Below are 15,618 nucleotides of genomic sequence, written 5' to 3'. Positions count from 1 at the left end.
CATTCCAGTTTTAAACTCATAAAAACCACTCAAACGTCAATTGATATCATGCCTATGCATGTTGTGTTAGTTTTCCGAACCCCTGATGCACAAACAATAGTAATAACAAAGAATAACGCCACAATATAAAGCAATAAATTTTTGAACCTGCAAACTTATCGGTGATTTTTGCGACGTTGAATTTTGCAAGGCAAAACTTATAGGCGCATAAACTCATGCATGAGATTTGAGTTTTTAAGTTTTTCGGAACACTGCAAGGAATCTACACTGAAACAAATCGACATGTACCGTTTATTGGATCCATCTTATAACATAGCAATGTCAGGAGATTTATTCATTCTATGTGATGATTGATAGATTCCAATGGAATATCACTTAAAAACTATGACTGCGATATGGAATGATTTCTATCGTAATTTCACATACTTAGTACTTGATAATACTTTGCTTCGAACGTGGTTAGCGGTAGGTAAGATGTATATGAATATTGTCTGATATATTTCATGGTGAAAAACTGTTGATATGTCATGGGTGGGAACAGACATCTAGAAACTAATGGAAAATCATAACAATTTGCACTATGAGCAAATCCAGTAAAATATACCTGTTTTCATGATGAATATTGCTCACTAAAAGATACATCATATAAGATAATCATGTATATTTTATTGGAGTTGCTTTTAACGATTTTTGACGTTTGTTGATATGCCGCGTGTAAACAGACATGTAGAAACTATTGAACTGTCATTTAATTTTGCAGTATAGGAAAACATGTATATCTCATTGGAATAGCTATCTTTGATTTTTGAGGTTTGAAGATTGTAAAAAAATCTATCCCAATCATTAAATAGTCATATAGATTTTCCTTTTAAGAAATCCAACAGCAAACATATGTTTTGGCATGTTTTTCTGGGATGAACATCGCTCCCAATAAAATACATCTTACATGATTGTTCTTTATAAATTATTGAAACAATTTTCAACGATGTTATCGTACACTTATTAGAATGATTAGTCGAACTAATTATTGCTAACAACAATGATACTGTAATAAATAATCTTTGTTTGTTATTGTTTCATAAGATTAGGGGTTCCGGAAAAGAATGTTTTGAGATTGAAAAATAATATTCTACTGCAATATTTACTTTGATAAGATTCTAATTGTAAGCCTTCTAGGCGGCTAATTCAGATTCCAGCACTAGTACTCAAACTTCATGAACCAGTTCCATAAACTCATATAATGTAGTCGTTGTTTTATTGCACACAGTGCTATTTTTCTTCACTCTAGCAAAACGAGCATAACGTTGCTCTATATTCCTCGTCGGGAGAGCTGTTATTACTTGATGCTAATTGAACGAGCTCAATATTGAAATCAGCCGTGGCCCAATGGAATCGAGCGCAGACACGAAAAGCATCACAGCTCAACAGTTCTGGATCGAACCCCAAATCAGCTACAATAAAAAAAGACACAACTGTGAAAGCTCCCACTGCCTGGTGTTTATTTTTCGATTTATTTTTAGAAATTGATTAAATATATGTGTCAAAAGAAGAAGTAAATTTCATGTGATTTTCACATAAACTTTACTTCGATTGATTTATGACACATATATTATATTGTGGTGAAAAGTAAAGCTAATGCTTATGGGTTTCAAATCCATTTCAGTTAATTATTATAATTTGACCGATTTTCATTTATCATATGACGATCATATAAAAGTTGTAAAATTATCAGCATTTCAATGTATCAGATATTCATATAGAATTTACCTGACACATTTTCAATCATATCATTTTCAATGGATTATCTTATAGCGCAAAATTATTAGACTTGCACATAACAGGAATATGTCAAATTGGTTCAGTGTATACTTCTGAAACATAGATGAACATTTCAAAAGGTCCTATCTGCATTGATCGATTCTCTTCATCGACTTTCTCTTTCGGTAATAACTTAGTTGCAAAATCATTTTCGGTTGTGTTTTATAATAATCTAAGAACTGCAACCACTCGGATATCTTTCTAATGCACGCATATAGTTAGGTTGAAGAAATACTACTGATCCCTTGGGGGAAGACATATCCTAATATAGTACAAAGTGGTATTATAATATCATTAATATCAGTACTAAAATATTAAATCTGAGTGGTACTATGATTTCACACGAATTTAGTTTAGAGTGCATATGAAATGTCAAAATAAAGAAAACCTTTGTTGTGGGTTTTTCACAACAAAACATAAAAATGGAGTGCGCCGTACAGGTGAGATTAGTAACAAGTGATTAAGATTTAAGTTTAAAGTAAGCTTCTGTATTGCTAGAATGTGTATGCATGGCAGGAACATGGCTGATAGGGAATTTCGTCAAACATTGCAGTCAGTACCACTTCGCGCTTTCACCTTGCCGGAGAAAACGAACGAGGTATTCCTGGGACAAACATTCAGATGTAGGAATGGAAGAAGGTTGGTTGGACGAGAATGATGAGTGCTGTGGTGAAGGTACATCCCGAAGTGATGCTCCGGTGCGTCGTATGCCAACTACTGACAACTTCAGAGCGCAGACCACCCGTAGAATTTCACTGACAGGCTCTAACAACGAATCATCAATCGATCTGATTGAATGTTCCCCTGAACGACAAGGCGGATGTAGATCACAGACAGAGCCGGCTGCTGAGGTGTACAAAACAAGCACGACCAGTATCAATGCAGAATGCGCAAGTTTTTTGAGTCCATTTTCAGATGAGACTGTTGCAGATCATCATGGCAGTGATAATGAACGACTTCAACAAAGCGGATATAGTCAAAAGCCAGAGACGGTCGAAGAACGCATTGTCGATATACAAAGCGCAAGTTCCAAGTATCCACTTCCAAGTGAGATCGTCGGAGATGATCATGATCAACAAAGCGGATATAGTGCAAAGCCAGAGGCGGTCGAAAAACGCAGTATCGATTCACAAAGCGCAAGCTCCGTGAATCCACTTCCACATCGTTGGAGATGATCATGACGTTGATAATATTCGACTTCAAGCAAGTGGATTTAGTCCACAGCCAGAGCCGGTCACTGAATTGTGCGAAACAAGCACGGCCAGAGTCATTGCACATGGTGCAAGTTCCTTAAGTCCGCTTCCAGGTGAGATTGCAGGAGGTTATCATGGCAGTGATGATGCACGACTTCAGTTAGGTAGATGTAGTCCACAGCCAAAGTTGGTCGATAAGCTGAATTGATATCCTAACGATCCTATAACGCGAAGGAGCTTGGGACTAAACCCACGGTCTTCTGCTCAGTAAGCAAAAACGTTTGCCACTAGGCAGACGAGCACCTTTTTAATCACCGAGTTGCTGTTATTACCATGTAGTCATATTAACAAATAAAACGATTGACGAATCTTGAATATGGATGGGCCTGAGATTAGACTCATGATGTTCTGCTCAGTAAGCAAAAACGGTTGCTCTAAGGCCACCGAGCCCCTCATATCACATAATACCGTTGCTCAAATTTGTGTATCCATTCAAACCCGGAACCAACGACAACAACGAGTTTCGCAAAATACACGATACACAAGCGATTTTACCATAAATCTCTTTGATATGTAAGGACCTGAGACCGCGTTTTTCTGCTTAGTAAGCAGGCCACTGTAACCGACGATCTTTCAAATCCGAAAACTAAAAACTACGAAAAAGTACTTAGGCCTTCATTAAGTTCCACTTTCACGCGACGTTCAATGACAGGGTCCTATCCAGGATTACATCTGAAAAATCCAAATCTGGCCAACGCCCACCCTAAACCTAAACCTGTTCTAATCCACCTGAAATGACTAACGAATGGAAGACTTTGACTACCCAGCCATGCAATAGTCTCATTCCGTGCCTTATGGCAACTTAAAAAGATATGTGAAAGCTCTGGCGTCTGGCAGTTCTGTATATATATTGTCGATTCATTTTTAGAGTCGGTTAAGTAGAAGTCGATAAAGTAGAATATTGTAGAATATTGAACAATGATGTGCAAAGCGATTGATTTCACCAAATGAGGCACATAGAATCCAAGTGTGTCACAATTCAAATCCATAGTGTTCGGGCATAATTCATAACATAAGATTCACACATGAAATGGATGTGTTTCACAATAAGCGCAAAATTAAGTGTGAGACACATGATGGTGACGTGTGGAATTTTTTGAGTGTACGCATAGAAAGCGCACGCTAAAACTAAACACCACAAGTACAAGGCACACTCATTATTATATACTCAAACATAACATGTTTGACGTTTTAGACACTAGATAAAAACCTCCTTAGTCAAACTATTTGGCAAAAATAGCACTTAATCGTATTCCGCTTACTTTTTTACATACCAAACACCTAACGACAACAAGCAATTTGCATAGTTCCTGAGATATTGAATTTTGAATGAAAGAAAGTATTTTTTTAAGAAAATACAGCGTGATTCAGAATAACTGTCACCGATTTCGTATTATTATAGAATCGCATCGCCATGACTCCATTTCATTTTCGTGACAAATGTGTTTGGTAATTAAAGGTAAAAGGAGAAAGATTTGAATTAACGTATGCTAAGTTGAAGGTTGTATCACAGACAAACAGACGTAACCCTTGAATGTGTATCTTCGTTCACGCATTTAACGGTTGATTTGAATATTATCAGTTCCGCGAACTACTCGCCGCAGCGCTGGCATCGGATCATTCTGACGTTTATATACATTCTATTGAACTTTTATGCAATATTGTTTGCAAGTTAGCGAGCAAGCTTGTTTTCCACGAGAATCCCGAGAGATGTCGTTACTGAGGTCCTATATTTTATGATACTATGTTTTCAAGAAAAACTTTTTCAAAGAGTTACGTCTGTTTGTCTGTGGTTATATATGCAGTATATCCAACCGGTCCGCACACGTGTAATAGTTACTATGGGGACGTAATTTGTGATTAGACCCGGTCCCTTTCAAATTGTATCATTATTTATTTTTTTTTTTACCTTTGGTTTGTTTTTTTCCGTCGATCTTGTTTTCCGTGCTGAGCACCAATGCTACCGACGTGCCAGGAAGGCAACTCCCACACCTGGACCCTACCTATCGACCCATCAACACATGAACCGGGGACCAACGGCTTTACTTCCCATCCGAAGGAAGGCGTGATCAGAGATGTTATGCCTCAGAACATCCCGGCGGCGCCGACTGGGATTGAACCCAGGCCTGCTGGGGTGAGAGGTAATCACGCTTACCACTACACCACCGGTGCCGTTACCATTATTTATGTACGACCTTAAATTTGAAATGACTTTTCACATTCATCTAGTGATGGCCGATTTTCATTCGAATAATCGATTAATCGATTAACGAACAGAAAAGTAAAATATTTGTAGTCGGTTATATCATGCTTATATAAGCATTAACTTCTCCAGAGGATCATCATACATCGTTTCAAACATATGTTGCACTCTCATTGGTGGAAAAATGACAGCACAGCGATCAAAAAATAATCGATTAATTGTTAATCGGATAATTTAAAAAAAATGGGATATCTCTGATTTTGGTGTGTTTGTTTTGATAAAAAGAGCGCAAAATTTCATCTCTATCGAGGGGCCAGCAAAACCACAAATTACCTTGTATACCCCATATTCATTGGATGAAAGGGACCGTGTAAGAGGACACTAAAATAGAAAGTTTTTCTTGCGACTATTTCATCTTAGTATTCTTCTTTGGTATATCTGGAATATTTTGATATAAACAAAATCATGCATTATGACCATTTTAACAGTGACAGTTATTCCGAATCACCCTGTACATATTATCCATTTTTCTTATTGCCGCATCTACTTAATAATTGTAACCGGTGGTTTCATAAATCGATTTGCATTAGCTTCGCCAAGTGTGCCACCTTTTTTAAAAATACCTTGACGTGGTTCATTTAGTAGAAAATAATTAGGTCGACTTTTATTATTTCTATACTGTAAATGCAGTATAACAAGGAAACATGATTAAAACATGAATGATATTGGTCACGTCAAAAAAAAAGGAATTCCCAAGTATTTTCTAGATACCGCCATCCAGCCATTTTTTTCTTTCTGGCTCAAGACATCGACAGAGTTAGTAGTGCGTGGCGCGTTCTTAGGTAGTTGTCCGAAGTGAAAAGTGTGATGTCCTAGTATTTAGTTCATTTATTTTAGGAAGGTTAATAGTATCATAGAGGTAACTATAAGACCAGAAGGTCCCAAAGAAACGAGCTCAACTTTTTGGCTCAGCTCTGGTACTATCTTCGGTCCTAAGCTAATCGATTCACCCCTCGAAACATAGGAAAATCCACTAACCCCTCATTTTATCTATCAAAATTTCATAGCGAATCAAAACAAACATAGTGTAGTACTGGAATTTATACTATGATGGTTAGTCGATTTGCTTGGGACCAATAGGCTAGTCAAGTAGTGAGCCAATTTAAAATCGTTAGTTTCGTATTGATTGTTGGTAGTATGTAGTAAGGGAGTTAGTGTTTCGGGTTGCGAGTTACCTTATTTAGAGTTCTGTGGAAAAATGTTTAGTGGTGTTCGTATTTCATTGCCATGTTTATCTTTTTACACGAAATAGCAGTTGGCAGTATGGAATATTATCAACAATCAATACGAAACTATCGATTTAAAATTGGCTCACTACTTGACAAGCCTATTGGTCCCAAGCAAATCGATTAACGTATCCCATTCTAGTCAAAATTCTAGTACTGCACAATATTTGTTTTGATTCGATATTAAAGTTTGACAGATAAAATGAGGGGTTAGTGGAATTTCTTTTTTTTATAGCTTTATTAAAGAGATTTCGGCTGGTTCATCATAGTGGAATTTCCTATGTTTCAGAGGGGGGAATCGATTATTGGGACCGAAGATAGTACCAGAGCTGAGCCAAAAAGTAGAGCTCGTTTCTTCGGGACCTTCTGGTCTTCGAATTACCACTATGATATTATGGTAGAGTGACGTCGTCACTTGAGTGCTCAGCAACTTTTACAATATTTTTGCTTCTATCACCAGCAAGCTGCCTGTTGGTTTGGACCTTATATAAATGTCATTGCTAGAAGGTGCAGTGTCAGAAAAAGTAAATATAATACGGCCCTGTGAGCTTTCCTTTATTCGTTTGAATCTATGGATGGTGTTGAAAGGATTTTCATATATTAATTCTTTTTCCTCACCTATTGTTTTCAATATTTTTGGATAAATCCCACGGACAGACGTTCATCAAAACGGCGCCGGTGCGGTGGTGTAGTGGTAAGCGTGATTACCTCTCACCCCAGCAGGTCTGGGGTCAAACCCCTTCGGCGCCGCCGGTATGTTCTGAGGCATAACATCTCTGATCACGTCTTCCTTCGGAAGGGAAGTAAAGCCGCCCGTAAAAAAAAGAACGATATAGGTACAATGAAATGTATTGTAACCATACAATAGAACTTATTGTACTTAAAATAAATTGTATCGTCCACAACTATAAAATAACCATAGAATTTATTGTTTGCACAATATAATCTATGGTAAATGGAGAAATCTACAATAGAACAAGGGGGTTGTTATGTATCTTAACCGTACAAAAAATCACTTTTTCCCGAACAAACCATTTACCATTCATTTTATTGTTTTTCTATTGTTGAAAATTCATACTATATGGGACGTATTGTACATCTAATGTAATAACAATATGTTAAAATTTCTTGTACAATATACGCACAATAAGATCGATTGTTGGCAATAGATGTGGATGTAATTGTATTTTATTTTATGGTAATTGTATGGTTATTTTTTTTTCCGGGCGTTGATCGCCGGTTCATGAGTAGTTGATGGGTCGATAGGGTAGGGTCCAGGTGTGTACGAGCTGCTTCCCTGGCGTCGGTAGCATTGGTGCTCAGCACGGAAAACATGATCGATCGAAAACAATTCAAGTAAAATAAAAGACGTTCATCAAATTGTTGTGTAAATTTTCAAATTAAAATACGTTACAAATACGCAGCTAAAAAAATAAAATTCTGGTTGTTATTGTCGATTTGTGTGACAAACAAAAAATTGGCAAAATAAACGGTTGCCAGCTTTCTCCAGTTTTTCTTCCAGTAATTCCTCGCGCAGACTACTGGGCCACCTGAGTAATAAAAACAGCTATCAGCACCTGATTAGGCTTCCGGTTTCGATTTCGATTGTTGCAATCTAACCCATCAGTGGTTACCCTTTGTCACAAAAAATAAAATAATATTCCACTTTCCCGAACAGGTACAAATTCCTCTGCTGACGGTTAGCGAGGATCAAATTCTACATTCGAACCCGAAGGTACAAAAATCACCCCTGCTTCAAATTCTTCATCTATACCTGCTTCCTTCGCTGCTAACGATGTTCAGCCGGTAAATGGAGCTAGCTATACTGCTATTGCACCGGGTAAAAATCAAAATACTGGCCAACATAATTCAAACGAAAATTTTGATAACTGCTTCTAAAATGGAATTTTACAGAAGTCTTTAATTGACATGATATGCTGAAAACTAACTCCATGAACAATATCGTTGTGATTTTGAAATTCAGTAATGGATTTTAAAGCATTAAATTTTTTAAATTGGAATGCTCGATCTCTTAAAGATGAATAAGACGATATATTTAACTTTTTGAGAGTTCATAACGCGCATATCGCCGTTATAACTGAAACGTTACTTAAGCCTGACCATAAGGTTAAAAGGGACGTAAATTATATCATTTATTGAAATGATCGTCTTGATTTGATGGAGCTTACAGTGGCGTTGCCATCATTGTTCATAGTCGTATCAAAAATAAAATTCATTCTTCGTTAGAAACCAAAGTTTTGAAACTTTGGGAGTTTCTGTTGAAACAAAATTTGGTCAACTTACGTTTATAGGTTAGCTGCCTTTTGCCATTCCAAAGCGTAGGCCAGAAACTTTCCCACAATAGGTCTAAATTCTTCATTATTGGTGATTTTAATGCAAAACACCGCTCATGGAATAATGTTCAAAGCAACTCCAAAGGTAATATTATGTTTGATGATTGTTCTGCAGGTTATTACACTATTCAATACCACACAGCCTCCCCTTCGGCAAGAAATCTCTCAACTATTGATTTGGTCTTAACTGATTCATGTCAACTTTCTAGTCAATTGGTTACCCATGCTGACTTCGGTTCTGATCATCTTCCAGTAACTTTTTAAATATCCCAAAAAATATTTTTTTAATCCCAACAGCTCTACTTTCAATTACCATAGAGCTGATTGGGAGCAATATCGATCATTTATGGAATATAGCTTTGATCCAAACCTTTGCAAACCAAAGATGAAATTAATTATTCTTTTGAATCTCTGACTACTTCTATAGTTGAAGCAAGAGCTGCCTCAGTACCAAAGCGAGGTTAAATTCGATTCAATGTACGATGATCTTCAGCTCTCGAAAAATGTCCGCAGGAGGCAATATAAAAAAAACATGCAATTCTGCCATTAAAGTTATCTGGCGGGATTTGCAAAAACAAATTAAAAGTGATTCTCTGTCCTGAAGACCAAATCTTTTGAAAATAATGTTTCGAAATCAGACCTGAGCTTCAAACGCTTTTGGAAACTCACAAATTTTTTGAAAAAAAAAACATCAAAAGCCTATTCCAGCGCTGATAGAAGATGGTAAATTTTGTTCACAAATTCAGAAAAAGTTCAGACACTAACTAAGCAATTCAACAGTTCCCATAATTTCAGTTTGGGACGTACTACTCCTATTCAGAATCAGGTTGCTCGTGATTATCTGAATATTTCAATCGAGAAAATATTTTTGATGATTCCTGGTGGACTGATTTGGGTGAATTAAGATCTTATAACTACACACTTAGAAATACCTAATTTTACAAGTGACGGAATCCATCTTTGACATAAAGGATGAGACGTAAACAAACATGTCATGTAAAATTAAATGCTCCGAGACTGAAAAGTTCGTTACTGAACGAAAAGTACGTTTGGTTGAGCTGAATTTCGCATCTATTTTGACTCAATTTTATGTCAAAATTGACGCTCGTATATGTCAGTCTCAGAGTACCTAAATTTACATGATTTTTTTTAAGTTTGTAAAAAAATTAATAATATGAAAGCTCCAGGTGATGATGGAATTTTTTATATCTCTTGTCTTTCTTGATAAAATTATTTATCAGATGTTTTCATTTGGCATACTTTCCTGATAAATGGAAAAATGCAAAAGTTGTTCCAATTTAGAAGCTGGATGAAAATCGAGCTGAAGCTTCGAGCTACCGTCCAATAAGTTTGCTCTATTCAATAAGTAAATTTTTTGAAAAGATAATTTTAAATAGAATGATGCTTCACATAAATACGAATTCAACTTTTGCAGATGAGCAGTTTGGAATTCGCCATGGGCATTCAACTACTCATCAACTCTTAAGAGTTACCAATTTAATTCGTTCAACCAAATCTGAAGGCTGCTCAACTGGACATAGAAAAAGCATTCGACAGCGTTTGTTTAAGTTCGAGCGTAATGTTATGCAATATATCGCGCACATGAAGTGTATCTCACTAATCATTGCAAATTACAGGACATCGCGTAAAATGCTACTTCTTATATCTGAATTTTATACTGCGCAAGTAAAAATCAGTCTGCCATTTGTCTTGTGCATTTTGGTTGAGATCTAGTATCACGATCAATCAACCTTCTTATTTCAATCTTATTTCAATTCTAAAATCTTGTATATGGATGGTAATAGCAATGGTTGGTTGGTAATACGTGATAATTAGTTGTTTGTTTTTTTTTTTCGTTTTCCACGGGTACAAAACGGATTGCTGTATTTTATGCTGGTCACGTTTCTTGCTTGAATATAGGGCCGATAACGATTGACTTGACTTACATAATAATATTCTCTGAAAATTTATTGTGGAATGCTTCTTATATGATTAAACTTTATTAATAGTTCTTAATATAAGATCTCCTAATTTTGACCGATATTGACTTGGATTGGAAATAGAGATATTCCATACTTGGTGTCATAAAGATAGAGTCAGGGATCTAGGTGTTATTTTAGACTCAAAACTTACTTTCACCGATCATTATAACACAATTATAAACAGAGCTAACAACATGCTTGGTTTCATAAAACGTTCCTGCTATAAATTTCACGATCCGTATACGATTAAAACATTGTACATTGCACAGTGGTCCAGAATGCAGATTTAGCTGGAATGATATGTTTTGAGCCTGAAATTGAAACTTTAGACTAAAAGTCTCTTCTACAAAGTTGTTTCTTATAGTTAGGCCCTCATTTTTATGAGAATGAATTCTAGGGTGGTTCCTATTATCATTAAAATCAAAAATCTAACTTTTTTGTTTGAATAAATTAAGGTATACATTCTTCGGCAAAGTTATAGCTGAGCTAATTTCAAGCAACTTTATTGTAGATAACTTTTTTGTATCTCTGAAATTGGCCGATTTAGAGCTATTTTCTTGAATTGAGTTAGGGTGACTCTTAAAAAAACAGTTTTTTTGCTCTGTTTTTCTTATTTCGAATTTCTCATCAAAGGTGTCTTTAAATAACTTTTAGATCTTAAAAAGACGCAAATTTTTGCTACACAAAGCTTGTCAATATCTTTCGCCGATCAAGAGTTATTGACGTTTTTATACTAAAAATATGCACTTTTTAAATGTTAATATCTCTGGTTGGGGCAAACAAAAAAAAAGTTTTTTTGCAGCATTTGAAAGGGCGTATGTTATTCTCAATAATATGAAAAAATTGGAGGTATGTTATTTTTTAAACTCGTATAAAATCAATTTGAATTTATTCATATTTTTTACTATATTTGAGTATATCTTTTTTATTTGAAGAGATACAGGCAACAAATTCCGCTATAAAACATTCGTCTTAAAGAGTTTTAAAAGTCTTTAGAAGATGACTTTCATGATAAATTTCAAATAAAAAAGTTATTGGCAAAAGATGGATTTTATAGGACCACTCTAATGACAAATTTATATAAAATGTGCTAGTACATTTGTTTCAATATTTGGACATTTAGTGTCTTCGAAGAAGTTTTTGTTCTTAAAAATTCCCTTCTTTTGATGTTTGCAGACGTCAGGGTGGTCCTCAAATTAGGGAATTTTTAAAACTAACTTTTTTGTTTTACAAAATATAAACATGTGTTGTTCAAAAAAGTTGTAGTTAAGTTACTTGCGAGCAACTTTGTCGAAGAAAATTTTTTTCTATTTCTTAACGTTCTCATTTTAGAGTAATTTTTCGGAGTTGACTTAGGGTGTTCCTGGAAAAAATAGTTTTTTAGCAATAACTTTTTTATTTGAAAATTCTCATGAAAGTTATCTTCTAGAGCATTTTAAAACTCTTTAAGACGAATGTTTTATAGCTGAATTTGTTGCCTGTATCTCTTCTAATAAAAAAGATAAACTCAAATATAGTAAAAAATAAGAATAAATTCAAATTGAATTTATACGAGTTTAAAAAATAACATACCTCCATTTTTTTCATATTATTGAGAATAACATACGCCCTTTCAAATGCTGCAAAAAAACTTTTTTTTTGTTCGCCCCAGCCAGAGATATTACCATTTGAAAAGTGCATATTTTTAGTATACAAACGTCAATAACTCTTGATCGGCGAAAGATATTGACAAGCTTTGTGTAGCAAAAATTTGCGCCTTCTTAAGATCTAAAAGTTATCTCAAGACACCTTTGCTGAGAAATTCGAAATAAGAAAAACAGAGCAAAAAAACTGTTTTTTTAAGAGTCACCCTAACTCAATTCAAGAAAATAGCTCTAAATCGGCCAATTTAAGAGATATAAAAAAGTTATCTTCAATAAAGTTGCTTTAAATTAGCTCAGCTATAACTTTGCCCAAGAATGTATACCTTAATTTATTCAAACAAAAAAGTTAGATTTTTGATTTTAATGATAATAGGAACCACCCTAGAATTCATTCTCATAAAAATGAGGGCCTAACTATAAGGAACAACTTTGTAGAAGAGACTTTTAGTCTAAAGTTTCAATTTCAGGCTCAAAACATATCATTCCAGCTAAATCTGCATTCTGTACCACTGTGCATTGCTTATGTAAGGTCGATATTAGAATATTGCAGCATAGTTTGGTCTCCTTTTTCAATCACACACGAAGAAAGAATAGAGTCCGTTCAAAAGCAGTTTCTATTGTATGCACTCCGCAAGTTAGGTTGGACTGTACTTTCTCTGCCATCTTAAACAGCTCGGTGTATGCTCATAAATATCCAAACATTAAAAGAACGCCGTGAATTTGCTATGATTTCATTCGTAAACGATATTGTATCACATCGCATTGATTCAATGGAACTATTGTCATCCTTAAATTTATATACACCATCTAGGCATTTACGAAATAGAAATATATTTACCACGAATCGTCATCGTACGAATTATGCCAAATTTGGACCCTTGAACCAAATGATGGACACATATAATAAGCACTGCCATAACATTGACTTTACAATGACAAAAACCAAATTAAAGCAATATTTTAATTCCTCGCGTAACGTCAGCTAGAAGTAATTTTTTTATTTGTTCTCAAAATATATTATAATTTATATAAAAAAGACAAAATTGTAAAAATAGCACTTAAGACAACAATTGTTAAACGGTATGCACTGATCGACGACAAATAAATAAATAAATAAATAAATAAATGAATAAATAAATAAATAAATAAATAAATAAATAAATAAATAAATAAATAAATAAATAAATAAATAAATAAATAAATAAATAAATAAATAAATAAATAAATAAATAAATAAATAAATAAATAAATAAATAAATAAATAAATAAATAAATAAATAAATAAATAAATAAATAAATAAATAAATAAATAAATAAATAAATAAATAAATAAATAAATAAATAAATAAATAAATAAATAAATAAATAAATAAATAAATAAATAAATAAATAAATAAATAAATAAATAAATAAATAAATAAATAAATAAATAAATAAATAAATAAATAAATAAATAAATAAATAAATAAATAAATAAATAAATAAATAAATAAATAAATAAATAAATAAATAAATAAATAAATAAATAAATAAATAAATAAATAAATAAATAAATAAATAGATTAATTCCAAAGTCAGCCAGGTCTGGTAATAAAATTCAATCCTAACTATAAAGCAGACCATCATGAGTACCCAAGTAAGAAAAAATGCAACCAAAATTCACAATCTAAACTAATAAGAGTAAAATTACACAATTGTGGAAAATTCCGCGATGATGGTTTGTTATTTTACATGACTCAAAAAAGTAGCATGGAATTTTCTGAACACGTGTAAAGCTATGCTAAGGTCGCGTTAATTTTATGTACGCTAGATTTAGCGTTAATTTACATTTTTTTTTCTAACTGTGAAGAAGTTCATGGAACTTTTTCGAATTAAGATCTCTGACAAACTGCAACGAAAATCCCTATACTGAAGCAAGGATCCCTGAAATTCTAAGAAGTTTATTGAACTATCCTTAGATCTGTATGTATGTAAGTAGCCATCATCCTAGCTTGGGTCTTGCCCTGCATGCGGCGCCACTCAACAGCAAGATCAAATTTCGTCATCATTCTGAATTCAACATACTGCTGTATGAAGGGCCAAAAGGGGTTGGACGGATCCGTAAGCAGAGACACTTACGTGAACCCGCGGGAATAAGAGAATCTCCTTCCAACAATATGATCGAACAAAATGAATAACGAAATTAGCAATACATGTTAAGCGTCCACGGGATGGTTTGTTTAAGAAGAGCGCGTCAAATTCATTACAACTGTTGGAGTGAAATGTAACTATCTAAAATGACAGTACACATTCCCTCCTAGGCTCCGGTTGGCACTCCACTCCATTGTCCAGTTACAACTTCAACTGATGCTCCCTTCCGTCCCAGCATTTATTGTAATTTACATTATAAATTTATATATAATCATGTAATGTATAATGTATATAAAGTATGTAGTCAAATGAAAAATATAATAAAAAATAAAGATGTTTTACAAAATACAAATAACCTAGATTATTGGGTCCTATACACACACTTTCTGTTTTATGTGCCATGAAATGACATAATGCATCATTGTATGCTTTGAAAATATAATTCTAAAGTATTGAAGCAATAGACCGAAAATCGAGGTTATTTGGACATGAGACATTATATTTACAAGGATACTACCCAACCGACCATCAAACGCACTGCCCACAAAAGCAGACACATCCCCTCGAAAATGCAATCGAGAAATGTATAAGAACAATCTTCAACTGAAACGTACTCACCAAATCAATATATCCGGGAGCGCATTCCCGATGCTTATTTTTCTCTAGTAATTTTTAAACAATTCCTTCTCCAGCGATTCCAACCGCACAATAACCAAATACCTATCGCTTCTCTTTTTCAAGTCACTCTGTGCACAAAAGCAATGCACATCACAAAAACCTAATACTAGATCAGCGCGGTCGAGTCACACTGGCAACAAAGGGAAGCGAGAGCACACCAGGCATCAAAGCAACAGAGGGAAAAACATCAGCACAAACAATTCTTAATCAAATTATCGCGCCTGGGACACAAAACTATTCAGATGCGAGCACCAAAAAACTACACGCTAGC

This window comes from Ochlerotatus camptorhynchus, unplaced genomic scaffold, assembly GCF_037179485.1.
Source record: "Ochlerotatus camptorhynchus isolate MF236.1 unplaced genomic scaffold, CSIRO-AGI_Acam_v1.1 ptg000088l, whole genome shotgun sequence".
In the NCBI taxonomy this organism is placed as follows: domain Eukaryota; kingdom Metazoa; phylum Arthropoda; class Insecta; order Diptera; family Culicidae; genus Ochlerotatus; species Ochlerotatus camptorhynchus.
This window is presented reverse-complemented; position numbering follows the sequence as displayed.